The sequence below is a fragment of the Oncorhynchus tshawytscha genome, linkage group LG12 (genome assembly GCF_018296145.1).
Source record: "Oncorhynchus tshawytscha isolate Ot180627B linkage group LG12, Otsh_v2.0, whole genome shotgun sequence".
Lineage (NCBI taxonomy): Eukaryota > Metazoa > Chordata > Actinopteri > Salmoniformes > Salmonidae > Oncorhynchus > Oncorhynchus tshawytscha.
Genome location: NC_056440.1, coordinates 37381301 through 37396615, shown reverse-complemented (window position 1 = coordinate 37396615; position 15315 = coordinate 37381301).

Below are 15315 nucleotides of genomic sequence, written 5' to 3'. Positions count from 1 at the left end.
ATCTTAATTTTTTAAAGAACTGGTTTAATAATAATTTCCTGCTGGTGAGTCAACTTATTAATGCAGTGTCACGCCCTGACCTTAGTTCCTTTTTTATGTTTCTATTTTGGTTTGGTCAGTGTTACGTTCCCCAGATTATGTGTTGTAGTTTGTGTATTTGCATGTGTTTATTTCAGGAAATGGCTTCCTGAAATCCCTCAAGCAGCTGATTGGTCGACTCCATGGCTAATTGGAGAGCTGACCCCGCTCCCTCGTCAAGACGCATCTGTCTCCAATTACCTATTCCTTCTGAAGCTATATAAAAGCCAGTGTTCTGTTCAGGAGAGAGGTTCATTGCTGGGAGGTCATTGCAGAGAGATTGAATGTGAGGGAGGTCATTGCTGAGAGACGAGGCTGATGGCTTTGGATAATTTACTATGTTAGTTGTTGGTAGCAGTTGGTATGTTCTGTGAGTTTGTTGCTCAGATAGAGCTTATTTGATGTCCTTAGTTTGTTTGAGAAATTATTTGTTCTCCTGTTTCATTTGTTCCCAGGTTGGAAGGGGAAGGCACCTAGGGAGGGCACTAGGGAGTGCTTAGTGAAGAGGCCCGCGGGCATACATATACCCGTAGTATATTCATTGTCTAGGCACAATAGGTGAGACCTGGGCGGACCACCCCCTGTATTTTGGTTAGTGCACCAGGTGGTGCTAAATTAGGTAAGCAGGGGTTAGGCAGGTAAGATAGGAGGGGGGGCTTTGAGATTGACTTTCTTTGCTTTGGTTCCATCCAGCCCCTTTTCCCCATATTACCGTGTAAAGGAATAAAGTCCTTGTAAACGGTACCACATTCTGCCTGTTGTCATCCTTGCTCACGCCTACAGTCCATACCTTTTTCACTTCACGGAGAGTTTAGTTGTAGCAGGGTGTTGCGTTCCCTCTTCATAGAGGCGTGCGTAACAGTCAGGGCGTGAGTTGGGGTGGGCATTCTATGTTTTGTACTTCTATGTGTTTGGCCTGGTATGGTTCCCAATCAGAGGCAGCTGTCAATCGTTGTCTCTGATTGAGAACCATACTTAGGTAGCCTGTTCCCACCTGTGTTTGTGGGTAGTTTTCTTTTTTTTTTTTCACCTTACAGGACTGTTTCGTGTTGTTCACTCTCTTTGTTGGTTTTTCTCATTCAGTGTTCAGTTCATTTCATAAAATGTACAATGAACACTTAACACGCTGCGTGTTGGTCCAATGATTCCTATTCCTCCTCAGACGAAGAGGAGATTCGTTACATGCAGAAGGATTGTTACTCAATTTTTATCTTGTTACAATATCCCTGTTACACCTAGAGAGTTCACCATAGTCTCTGATATTCCATCTGGAACTCTCATGTTGTTTAGAGGTGTAACCAGACCTTACCTTTTTGAGCTACCCCCGCTTAATCCAGTTGACTCTCCAATAGGGAAAATGTGTTTCTCCTTGCTCCCTCAGAACAACTCTATACATGCTTTATTTCAAAGAGATATTGTATCTATTCCTTATGTCTCAACTTACTGGAATACATTTGTCAGTATCTGTTGGGAAAAAAGTATAGTTATTACCACACAAACCTGCTTGTTAACAAGGTCAAAGAGGTCTCTTTCAGAATTATCCATGTATTACCCTGCGAATCATTACCTGAAGAACCTCAAAAAAGACAACTTTAACTGTACTTCTTTGTTGAGCAACCAGAAACAGTTTTGCATTTATTTTGGCATTGTCTACATGTAAAGAAATGATGGCAAGATATTTATAGTTTTATAATTGTTAATGTTCTTAATGGCTTTAGTTTTTTATGGGAGAATCTGCTGCTCGGTTTCCTTAACTATAATAAGGATAAAGAAAAACAATTTTACCTCGCAAATCTAATTGTGCTAATGGAAGAATTTCATATTCATAAATGTAAATTCACTAATAAGACAACACACCTCCATGTTTTCTATAAGGAATTCGAGCAGTCACATGACCATTCTACTTTCTTCCAATAAGAAAGCTGTTAAAACAATCAATACAGGTCTTATTTTTATTTTTTATTTAACCTTTATTTAACTAAGCATGTCAGTTAAGAACAAATTCTTATTTACAATGACGGAACTACAGCTATAACTCCTTAAACTGCTGCGCCACTCAGGAGTCCGATCTGTAATTTGTTGTACCCCCTAACAAACAGACAATGATAGTTCTAGAGGCTTCACTACAGACTACAGATAAGCGAAAACTTCAACAAGCATTTCTCAACGGCTGGTCATGCCTTCCTCCTGGCTACTCCAACCTCGGCCAACAGCCGCCGCCCCAGCTTCTCCTTTACCCAAATCCAGATAGCAGATGTTCTGAAAGAGCTGCAAAACCTGGACCCGTACAAATCAGCTGGGCTTGACAATCTGGACCCTCTATTTCTGAAACTATCCGCCGCCATTGTCGCAACCCCTATTACCAGCCTGTTCAACCTCTCTTTCATATCGTCTTGAGGTCCCCAAGGATTGGAAAGCTGCCGCAGTCACCCCCCTCTTCAAAGGGGGAGACACCCTGGACCCAAACTGTTACAGACCTATATCCATCCTGCCCTGCCTATCTAAGGTCTTCGAAAGCCAAGTCAACAAACAGATCACTGACCATCTCGGATCCCACCATACCTTCTCCGCTGTGCAATCTGGTTTCCGAGACGGTCACGGGTGCACCTCAGCCACGCTCAAGGTACTAAACGATATCATAACCGCCATCAATAAAAGACAGTACTGTGCAGCCGTCTTCATCGACCTGGCCAAGGCTTTCGACACCATATTCTTATCGGCAGACTCAGTAGCCTCGGTTTTTCTAATGACTGCCTTGCCTGGTTCACCAACTACTTTGCAGACAGAGTTCAGTGTGTCAAATCGGAGGGCATGTTGTCCGGTCCTCTGGCAGTCTCTATGGGGGTGCCACAGGGTTCAATTCTCGGGCCGACTCTTTTCTCTGTATATATCAATGATGTTGCTCTTGCTGCGGGCAATTCCCTGATCCACCTCTACGCAGACGACACCATTCTCTATACTTCTGGCCCTTCCTTGGACACTGTGCTATCTAACCTCCAAACGAGCTTCAATGCCATACAACACTCCTTCCGTGGCCTCCAACTGCTCTTAAACGCTAGTAAAACCAAATGCATGCCTTTCAACCGTTCGTTGCCTGCACCCGTACGCCCGACTAGCATCACCACCCTGGATGGTTCTGACCTAGAATATGTGGACATCTATAAGTACCTAGGTGTCTGGCTAGACTGTAAACTCTCCTTCCAGACTCATATCAAACATCTCCAATCTAGAGTTGGCTTTCTATTCCGCAACAAAGCCTCCTTCACTCACGCCGCCAAACTTAACCTAGTAAAACTGACTATCCTACCGATCCTCGACTTCGGCGATGTCATCTACAAAATAGCTTCCAATACTCTACACAGCAAACTGGATGCAGTTTATCACAGTGCCATCCGTTTTGTTACTAAAGCACCTTATACCACCCACCATTGCAACCTGTATGCTCTAGTTGGCTGGCCCTGCTACATATTCGTCGCCAGACCCACTGGCTCCAGGTCATCTACAAGTCCATGCTAGGTAAAGCTCCGCCTTCTCAGTTCACTGGTCACGATGGCAACACCCACCCGTAGCACGCGCTCCAGCAGGTGTATTTCACTGATCATCCCTAAAACCAACACCTCATTTGGCTGCCTTTCCTTCCAGTTCTCTGCTGCCTGTGACTGGAACGAATTGCAAAAATCGCTGAAGTCGGAGACTTTTATCTCCCTCACCAACTTTAAACATCTGCTATCTGAGCAGCTAACCGATCGCTGCAGCTGTACGTAGTCCATTGGTAAATAGCCCACCCAATTTACCTACCTCATCCCCATACTGTTTTTATTTATTTACTTTTCTGCTCTTTTCGCACACCAGTATCTCTACCTGCACATGACCATCTGATCTTTTATCACTCCAGTGTTAATCTGCAAAATTGTAATTATTCGCCTACCTCCTCATGCCTTTTGCACACAATGTATATAGACAATTATTTTCTACTGTGTTATTGACTTGTTAATTGTTTACTCCATGTGTAACTCTGTGTTGTTGTCTGTTCACACTGCTATGCTTTATCTTGGCCAGGTCGCAATTGTAAATGAGAACTTGTTCTCAACTAGCCTACCTGGTTAAATAAAGAATAAATAAAAAAATAAAATAGACCCTGGTTCGATTCCAGCCTGTATCACAACCGGCTGTGATTGGGAATCCCATAGGGCGGTGCACAATTGGCCCAGCATCTTCTGGGTTGGGGTTTGGCTGGGGTAGGAGATCTGAGATGCTGAGACGCAGTGCCTTAGAATGCTGCGCCACTCAGGAGCCTAATCTGCAATTTGTTGTACCTCCAAGCATGTTATCATTGTCTGTTTGTACACTGATTATATGTATACTGGTGTTTCTGCAATAAAAAATGTTATACAATAAAAATCAAATATATAAAAGACTGTGGCTGTATCCGAAAGTGCGGCAAGTGAATTGTGTGATAATGAGTGGAAAATAGTAAAATCAAAGAATGGAACAAAACAAGCAAAAGTTGTAGTAGAAGACAAGGACCGGTCCAATAATCCATTTTGTTATTGGGCTGCGTTTTTTGGACAAGGAGATTAATTTGGGAAATCCTTTTGAAATATCGAGGACTGTGAAGAAACCAGTGAGAAAGGTGGATTCAATCAAAGTGACCAGAAGCGGCCTTGTTTTGGTCAATTGCGTTGATGAAGAACAGAAGCGTGCACTGGATCTGGCTAAAATGTCCCCGTCAGAAGTAACATGTATTGATCTTCGGAATAGAGCGCCTGCCAAAAGAGTTATAGCTGGAGTTTCGTTGGACATAGTTGATGAGTATCTTAGTCAGAAAATCCCAGGAGTGGTCAGTGCACGTCGCCTGACCCGTATGGTAAATGGAAGGAAGGAGAAAAGCCTGTCGATATTGTTGTTGTTTGAGGAGACTCTACTTGGATATGTGAGGTATCCGGCGAGAGTATTTGTGGCCAAACCATTACAGTATGGAAATCGTAAAGGATATGGTCACGTGTCAAATGTTTGCAGACGGGAGAAGTATGATGTTGAAGAATCTGGGAATGGAAAATGTTGCAACTGTGGTGTGGATCATACTCCGGACTTCCTTGAGTGCCCTGTTAGGGTGAAGGAGGTCGAGGGGTCAAGGATCAGGGCCGCCAGAGATCTCCTATGTGGAGGAGGTGAAGAGACTCGCGGGGGAAGAGGCAACAGTGTTGAAGATATGGCAGTGTATGAATTGCAATCAGTTGCTAGTGTTTTAAGTAAATTGGGTGATCTGGATACACTCATTGTGAAGAAGGTGGATTTTGTGGCATTTATAGCCACAGTGATTAATTGTACAGCATAAGTGTCTGAGAGGTCGAAGTTAGTGGAAATTATATCTGCAGCCGAGACGTTTTTGGGGCTCCAAGACTTCACAGCAGAAGCACTACAAGTGCTTTTGTCGCAGGGAAATGTCCTGCCCTCACAGAAGGCTTCGGAGCCTGTGTTAGGACCTGATTAGAATGAGGTTTTTACAGAAAAGCAGGTTTATTTTGTTTAGTTAATAATTTTTTTTGGTAGTTAGTCTGATATTAAATTTTTACCCAAATGTTTTTCCTTTTTTGGGATCCTTATTATCCATCCACACAGTATGTGGGAGAATGCACATTTAATTGTTGCGAACACCATTATTCCATAGAAGTACAATTTCGAATAATCTGGGAATGGAAAATGTTGCAACTGAGGTTTTTACAGAAAAGCAGGTTGATTTTGTTTGGTTAATAATTTTTGGGGTAGTTAGATATTTTTATTTTTACCCCCCCCAAAAAAAAAAAACATTTTGGGATAATTATTATCCACCCATACACTAGGTGGCGGTATGCACATTTAATTGTTGAGAACGCCATTATACCATAGAAGAAGAAGTTGTTCTAATCGCTGGAGAAAAAGTTTCACGGAAAAAGTGATCCCCCCCAAAATAGAATGAAAAGTAGAGATAAATCAACCGAGAAAGAGGACATGTGATTTGGAGACGCGTTGTCAAGGTGGAATATATTTCTACAGGTCGCAGAAACGAGACTGGAAAAGTGAGAGTTTTCATTGGCTGCATATATTTTAGGCTAGTACAGGCTGATGGTTTGCGTGAGAAATAATGTTGCGCCTGGACACACTCAGATTATTGTTGAAACGTCTAGTAGACGGCTATAGCCTAACGTAACCGCGAAAGCCTTTTTCGCAGCAGGTTAGGAGAATTAACGTAGCAGGTTAGAAGACTGAGGTTAAGGTTATGCAGAGGGTTAGCGACAATTCTCTCCTAACTTGCTACGAAAATAACTATCGAAGTGGTGTGAAGGGTGTGTCCCTAATGTAACCACGTAGAGTAGGGTAAAGACAACCCATCATAGCCATTACGGTAAAAATAGGCAATCAAACACGAATCACTTATTAATGCAAATCATCAAAATAGTTGTCATTTATAAAATACTGTCCATTAGTACGAAATCAACCATACAAATGTATAATAAAACTAAATAATTTAAGCTTTAAAACTACCAATCAAGTTTCCATGATTGAATTCCCCCTATTTAAATGTCATCCTATTTTCTCACTGTCTTTGCAGATATCAGCACAAATGTGATGAGTTGGAGGTGCAACACAATGACTTCCCCTCTCAGTACTTTACTGTTGAGAAGGACATGGGGCTCTACGTGAAGTGCTCACTGGCCCAGAAGGAGGATGAGCTCACAGACCTGTCAGAGCAACTGGGGGGACTGCAGCAGGCCAAGGAGTCCTTTGAGCTGCAGCTCAGTCAACTCCGCCAAGAGGTGCTGGAGAACAAGGACAAGCTCACCTTTTGAGAACATGGTTCTTGGTGAGATAAAGAACCTCGATACCACATCTTCCCATTCACATGATCCACATGATCCACCACCAGGCTTTTATTTCAAACTAGCTCCAGCATACCTGATCCTGTGGTTTGAATTCAATATTAATAAATGTTGATCATTCAATTGTATTACTCCTCTCCCCATGCAGCGGGTAAGCTGGAAGCTCCGGAGGAGTCCCTTGTGCAGAAGGAGGAGCTGATGGCTCGCCTGGAGCATCACACAGTCAACTACAGCCAAGAGAGGAAGGCCGTGCTGGACAGAGACATGTCAGTGCCATATGTACACTGAGTGTACAAAACATTAAGAACACTTGCTCTTTCCATGACAGACTGACCGGGTGAATCCAGGTGAAAGGCATGGTCCCTTATTGATGTAATTTGTTATATCCACTTCAATCAGTGTAGATGAAGGGGAGGAGACAGGTTAAAGAAGGATTGCTAAGCCTTGAGACAATTCAGACATGGATTGTGTATGTGTGCTATTCAGAGGGTGGATGGGCATGACAAAAAATGTAAGTGCCTTTGAATAGGGTATGGTGGGGTGCAAGGTATTCCTAATACTTGGTATACTTGTATATACCCTGTATTATTTGGTCACTGCTGCTCAAAACTTTCCTTCACTCAGCATCTAACAGATTTTCTTCACTCAGCACTCAACAGATTTTCACTCCAAACACATTTTTGCCATAAAGTCATTCAATGACAGAAAGGGAGGGGGGTCCCGTACAACTACAACTGTAACTGCAGCCTTTAAAAACAACAACATCAATATAAAACATGTATGTTCCAATCAGGGACACTGACTCCTGCTCATACTCTCCCTCCCTATGCCTGCTAGCCAAGAGTTTCCCAAATTCGGTCCTTATACCGTGTTGTACACCCAACTACAACCACATCCTGTCCAAGATGGAACCACTCTCCAAGAGCACCTGCCTTCAACTTCATAGGTGATTGAGCTGCCTTTTATGCTGCTGTTTTTATGCTTGTCAAAAATACTATTTATTTATTAGTAAATGCAATAAATGTACTCAGTGTATGTTGTAGCTTAGTTACAGTAGATACTGAGTAGGTGTTTTTTGTTGTATTAATTCAAAGATAATATATATTTCCTTTTTTAAATGTAGTGGTTTTTTTGGTCAATTTTGGTTTAATATATCAAATTTGTGTCAATGTCTTGTTAACCATAGCCTGTTTGTTCATCTGGAAACCCCCACTGCCCTAGAAGAGGACTAGTCCGTCCAAACCCTCTGGTCCAGAGTGCCTGGCTCCTCTGCTGGGTGACCCTTCCAGAGGGAGCCTGTTTACCCCCCACAGACCCACCCCAATCAGGGGTAGCCCTACTGAACCCATCATCAGAGAGGCAGGACTGGGCTTCAAACCCCTTTAATGGGACATTTCCAACAGAAAATAAATGGTGCTACTTGGTTATGCAAAAAATATTGTCACTTATACATTATATTTTCAGCCACTAGGTGGCAGCAACTATACTTAGAATATGTCCTACTGAGTCTGACAAAGATCAGCCACTAGAAAGTTTTCTAGAGAAAGCAATCAAAAGCTCTGTTATTTTGTGTTATTAGTTTTTTAAAGACTGTATCCAAAAAATAAACATCAAATGTATACTCAAAAGATTAAGGCATACTGTAGCACAGTCATTGTCCACATACTTTTTTACCCCACTGTATTGGATTTAGTATTTAGTCAGCCACCAATTGTGCAAGTTCTCCCACTTAAAACGATGAGAGAGGCCTGTAATTTTCATCATAGGTACACTTCGACTATGACAGACAAAAATGATTTAAAAAATCCAGAAAATCACATTGTAGGATTTTTTTATGAATTTATTTGCAAATTATGGTGGAAAATAAGTATTTGGTCACCTACAAACAAGCAAGATTTCTGGCTCTCACAGACCTGTAACTTCTTCTTTAAGAGGCTCCTCTATCCTCCACTCGTTACCTGTATTAATGGCACCTGTTTGAACTTGTTATCAGTATAAAAGACACCTGTCCACAACCTCAAATAGTCACACTCCAAACTCCACTATGGCCAAGACCAAAGAGCCGTCAAAGGACACCAGAAACAAAATTGTAGACCTGCACCAGCCCTGTCATGCTTCAATTCTGTACGTGTTCAGTATTGATGATACTTGTATGATGCATGAGTTCAGTGCAGATATTGATTGAATGGATCAGGTGACTCAGTCTTTACTCCTCAATTGAAAATGTTCCAATGATCAATGCGTTAGGGTAAGAGCATGGTGCTTGTAGCCTTAGGGTTGCGAGTTCAAATCTCATTGACCGCTTATGCTGAATATAGGCCTATGTGTCATTAACCAGCTTTTCATCCAACCATTTCATGAAGATGAATTACCTGACGCATGACAATATATTGATATAATAACCATCATAACGAAGTAAACTTGGAGTCAACTCAATGATATGTTGTGTGGTCCTCCCACTACGACTCGGGAAACCATGCAGTTTATTAAGGTATGGGTGAAATAAATTATGAACTTCACAGGGTGGTGAACTTGATGAGTTTGATACTCTTTTCCAATAAATATCGAAGGTTTTATTCTGGTGACATGATGATTGATGTGGTTTTCGGTAAACTTTCCAAATGTCAACAAAACAAAATACGCTAGACAAGGTGGGATCTTTTTGTATCAGTAAATCAAATCAAATTTTATTTGTCACATACACATGGTTAGCAGATGTTAATGCGAGTGTAGCGAAATGCTTGTGCTTCTAGTTCCGACAATGCAGTAATAACAGCAAGTAATCTAACTAACAATTCCAAAAAAACTACTGTCTTATACACAGTGTAAGGGGATAAAGAATATGTACATAAGGATATATGAATGAGTGATGGTACAGAGCAGCATAGGCAAGATACAGTAGATGATATCGAGTACAGTATATACATATATGAGATAAGTATGTAAACCAAGTGGCATAGTTAAAGTGGCTAGTGATACATGTATTACATAAGGATGCAGTCGATGATATAGAGTACAGTATATACGTATGCATATGAGATGAATAATGTAGGGTAAGTAACATTATATAAGGTAGCATTGTTTAAAGTGGCTAGTGATATATTTACATCATTTCCCATCAATTCCCATGATTAAAGTGGCTGGAGTAGAGTCAGTGTCATTGACAGTGTGTTGGCAGTAGCCACTCAATGTTAGTGGTGGCTGTTTAACAGTCTGATGGCCTTGAGATAGAAGCTGTTTTTCAGTCTCTCGGTCCCAGCTTTGATGCACCTGTACTGACCTCGCCTTCTGGATGACAGCGGGGTGAACAGGCAGTGGCTCGGGTGGTTGATGTCCTTGATGATCTTTATGGCCTTCCTGTAGCATCGGGTGGTGTAGGTGTCCTGGAGGGCAGGTAGTTTGCCCCCGGTGATGCGTTGTGCAGACCTCACTACCCTCTGGAGAGCCTTACGGTTGAGGGCGGTGCAGTTGCCATACCAGGCGGTGATACAGCCCGCCAGGATGCTCTCGATTGTGCATCTGTAGAAGTTTGTGAGTGCTTTTGGTGACAAGCCAAATTTCTTCAGCCTCCTGAGGTTGAAGAGGCGCTGCTGCGCCTTCCTCACGATGCTGTCTGTGTGAGTGGACAAATTCAGTTTGTCTGTGATGTGTATGCCGAGGAACTTAAAACTTGCTACCCTCTCCACTACTGTTCCATCGATGTGGATGGGGGTGTTCCCTCTGCTGTTTCCTGAAGTCCACAATCATCTCCTTAGTTTTGTTGACGTTGAGTGTGAGGTTATTTTCCTGACACCACACTCCGAGGGCCCTCACCTCCTCCCTGTAGGCCGTCTCGTCGTTGTTGGTAATCAAGCCTACCACTCAAATCCTTCTGTTCACCTGATTTAGAATTCCTCACAATCAAATGTAGACCGCATTATCTACCAAGAGAATTCTCTTCGATTATAATCACAGCCGTATATATCCCCCCCCAAGCAGACACATCGATGGCTCTGAACGAACTTTATTTAACTCTCTGCAAACTGGAAACGATTTATCCGGAGGCTGCATTCATTGTAGCTGGGGATTTTAACAAGGCTAATCTGAAAACAAGACTCCTAAATTTTATCAGCATATCGATTGCGCAACCAGGGTGGAAAGACCCTGGATCATTGTTACTCTAACTTCCGCGACGCATATAAGGCCCTGCCCCGCCCCCTTTCGGAAAAGCTGACCACGACTCCATTTTGTTGATCCCTGCCTACAGACAGAAACTAAAACAAGAAGCTCCCACGCTGAGGTCTGTCCAACGCTGGTCCGACCAAGCTGACTCCACACTCCAAGACTGCTTCTATCACGTGGACTGGGAGATGTTTCATTGCGTCAGACAACAACATTGACGAATACGCTGATACGGTGTGCGAGTTCATTAGAACGTGCGTTGAAGATGTCGTTCCCATAGCAACGATTAAAACATTCCCTAACCAGAAACCGTGGATTGATGGCAGCATTCGTGTGAAACTGAAGGCACGAACCACTGCTTTTAATCAGGGCAAGGTGTCTGGTAACATGACTGAATACAAACAGTGCAGCTATTCCCTCCGCAAGGCTATCAAACAAGCTAAGCGCCAGTACAGAGACAAAGTAGAATCTCAATTCAACGGCTCAGACACAATAGGCATGTGGCAGGGTCTACAGTCAATCACGGACTACAGGAAGAAACCCAGCCCAGTCACGGACCAGGATGTCTTGCTCCCAGGCAGACTAAATAACTTTTTTGTCCGCTTTGAGGACAATACAGTGCCACTGACACGGCCTGCAACGGAAACATGCGGTCTCTCCTTCACTGCAGCCGAAGTGAGTAAGACATTTAAACGTGTTAACCCTCGCAAGGCTGCAGGCCCAGACGGCATCCCCAGCCGCGCCCTCAGAGCATGCGCAGACCAGCTGGCCGGTGTGTTTACGGACATATTCAATCAATCCCTATACCAGTCTGCTGTTCCCACATGCTTCAAGAGGGCCACCATTGTTCCTGTTCCCAAGAAAGCTAAGGTAACTGAGCTAAACGACTACCGCCCCGTAGCACTCACATCCGTCATCATGAAGTGCTTTGAGAGACTAGTCAAGGACCATATCACCTCCACCCTACCTGACACCCTTGACCCACTCCAATTTGCTTACCGCCCAAATAGGTCCACAGACGATGCAATCTCAACCACACTGCACACTGCCCTAACCCATCTGGACAAGAGGAATACCGATGTGAGAATGCTGTTCATCGACTACAGCTCGGCATTCAACACCATAGTACCCTCCAAGCTCGTCATCAAGCTCGAGACCCTGGGTCTCGACCCCGCCCTGTGCAACTGGGTACTGGACTTCCTGACGGGCCGCCCCCAGGTGGTGAGGGTAGGCAGCAACATCTCCTCCCCGCTGATCCTCAACACTGGGGCCCCACAAGGGTGCGTTCTGAGCCCTCTCCTGTACTCCCTGTTCACCCACGACTGCGTGGCCATGCACGCCTCCAACTCAATCATCAAGTTTGCGGACGACACAACAGTGGTAGTGGTAGTGTCGTACCACTGTTGTGAAATTTGGCCAAAAGAATAATGAAATTAATTACATAAAAATGTTTCAGCTTATTTCTATTGTATGTAAAGAATCCAAACAGTACATCTCTCCACAATAGTGTAAAATCTTCATAAATGTGTACTTGTCAGACTTCACAATACGTCATCAGAAGTGTCCACTTAATTTGAGGACTGAGGGGATAGGGTTTATCTTTGAAGTGTTTGGAAAGCAACCTGTATGTGCACTCTAGCCAACAATGCGCAGCTGCGTGCTGTTGGCTACTATATAATATCTTTTTTTTAATGTAAGAAAACCATCAGTAGAGTTAAATGGGTTTCCATCACATTTTTAACTTGCATTTTTTATTCGGTACATGAGAATTTAACTGCAAAAGGTATTTTTATGTGAACTACGTCATCACGCACAGCCTTTATTTCTGTAACAAGTCAATTTGATTCAAACACATTTCTGATGTAAAATGTGCCTATTATTTTTATGCAGATTTGATAATATTTGCATAAAAATCCGTCGCCAATTGGATGATAACCTAGCTACTGTCAATGTTGCCATTACGGTACTTTGCTTTTGATAAAAGTGCCCATAATGATAGGATTACGATATTGTTGTCAGCTGAACAGCAGTGATGCATCCATCTTCTCTCCCTCCCTACAGTAGCAGCAGGTAGTTCCTCTTAATCTTGACCTTGAATGTCCATGAAGCAGCAGAGACATTGTGAACATGCAGAAACTCATCAAATATTTATACCCAGATCTAATTCAGGACTTCATGTGATTTTCATTGGCTTTGGGGCCAGGGTCTGTGTTCCTAGAAAACATTGAATCTGTTCTTTAAAGGTTCCCAGAATGTTTCATTTGGTTGTGGGAACAGTCCGATGAGAACCTTGTGAGGACATCGCAAAAGATATGTTCCTAAAACACAAAAACTGTTCAGTTGTGCGGATGATTATACAATTTCTTTTAGGGTGCAAAACCATTCACCTGATGTTACAAGAACGTTCCCAGAACACATTTTAATCTTCTCTTTAAAGGTTCCCAGAATGTTTCATACGTAGTGGAAACATTGTGGGGATATGACAAGAGATAGGTTCCCAAAACAGTCCAGTTGTGCTGACATTCAGACATTGTTTGTATCGGTTCTTTAAAGGTTCCCAGAACATTTAATTAGATTGTGGGAACAGTGTGGATACATTAGAAAAGAGAGGTTCCCAAAACACAAAATATACTCAATTGTGATGACATTCATACAATGTTTAACTTAGATTGCACAGGACGTTCCTATAATGTTGTAAGACTGTTGGAAAAACACCAGGTCTAAGTTCTTTAAAGGGTACAAGAACATTTAATTAAGTTATGTGAGTTGTCTGGGATGCAAAAATATTGTTCTGGTGATGTGGGGAAGCAGGTAGCCTAGTCGTTAATGACGCTTAATTAAGAGATGTGAATGACATTTGAGAGCAAAGCCATTTAAGTAGGAAATGCGTAAACATACATTTTGCATACATACTGAACTCTCTAGGGCAAAGAAGGCATCCATGACCTATAAAGTCAAATATAATTATGTTAATATATTTGATATAAGTTTACAGCAGACCTGTAGTATTTCGAAACATCAATAGCATTACATTACCTCATCCGGTACTTGTTTGGTCCCATTAAGGGCCTGAAAGCTGTTAAAACAGAGATTGTGTGCCCCAAATTGACGAGGCTGCCAGGCACAGACACCCCCATGAACTACGGGAATTCTGTTTGAAAAGGGTATACAGTAGTTAGTTATTTCCCACAGCAGAACATCATTATTAGATTATGATTTGTCTCTCTCTACAGTACCTGATGAACACAAATTGTTAGAGGCATTTTCATTCAATAAGAGCGGACATGAAAAAAGGGAAATAACATAATCTCTGCCCCATTTGAACTGTTTGTCCAGTGCGCACATACTACTCACCTGTTACACCTATTTAGGGCAGCAGATAATCTAGCAGTTAAAGCGTAGGGCAACAATACTGAATGAACACTTCTTTTAACTTAATATAATACATCAATAAAATCAATTTAGCCTCAAATAAATAATGAAACATGTTCAAAGTGTTGGAGAAGAAAGTAAAAGTGCAATATGTGTCATGTAAAAAAGCTAAGGCTTAAGTTCCTTGCTCAGAACATGAGAACATATGAAAGCTGGTGGTTCATTTTAACATGAGTATTCAATATTCCCAGGTAAGAAGTTTTAGGTTGTAGTTATTATAGGAATTATAGGACTATTTCTCTCTATACCATTTCTATTTCATATACCTTTGACTATTGAATGTTCTTATAGGCACTTTGGTATTGCCAGTGTAACATTATAGCTTCCGTCCCTCTCCTCGCCCCTACCTGGGCTCAAACCAGGAACACATCGACAACAGCCACCCTCGAAGCATCGTTACCCATCGCTCCACAAAAGCCGTGGCCCTTGCAGAGCAAGGGGAACAACTACTCCAAGTCTCAGAGCGAGTGACATCACCGATTGAAACGCTATTAGCGCACACCCCGCGAACTAGCTAGCCATTTCACATCGGTTACACCAGCCTAATCTCGGGAGTTGATAGGCTTGAAGTCATAAACAGCTCAATGCTTGAAGCATTGCGAAGAGCTGCTGGCAAAACGCACGAAAGTGCTGTTTGAATTAATGCGTACGAGGCTGCTGCTGCCTACCATCGCTCAGTCAGACTGCTCTATCAAATATCAAATCATAGACTTAATTAGAACATAATAACACATAGAAATACGAGCCTTTGGTCATTAATATGGTCGAATCCGGAAACTATCAT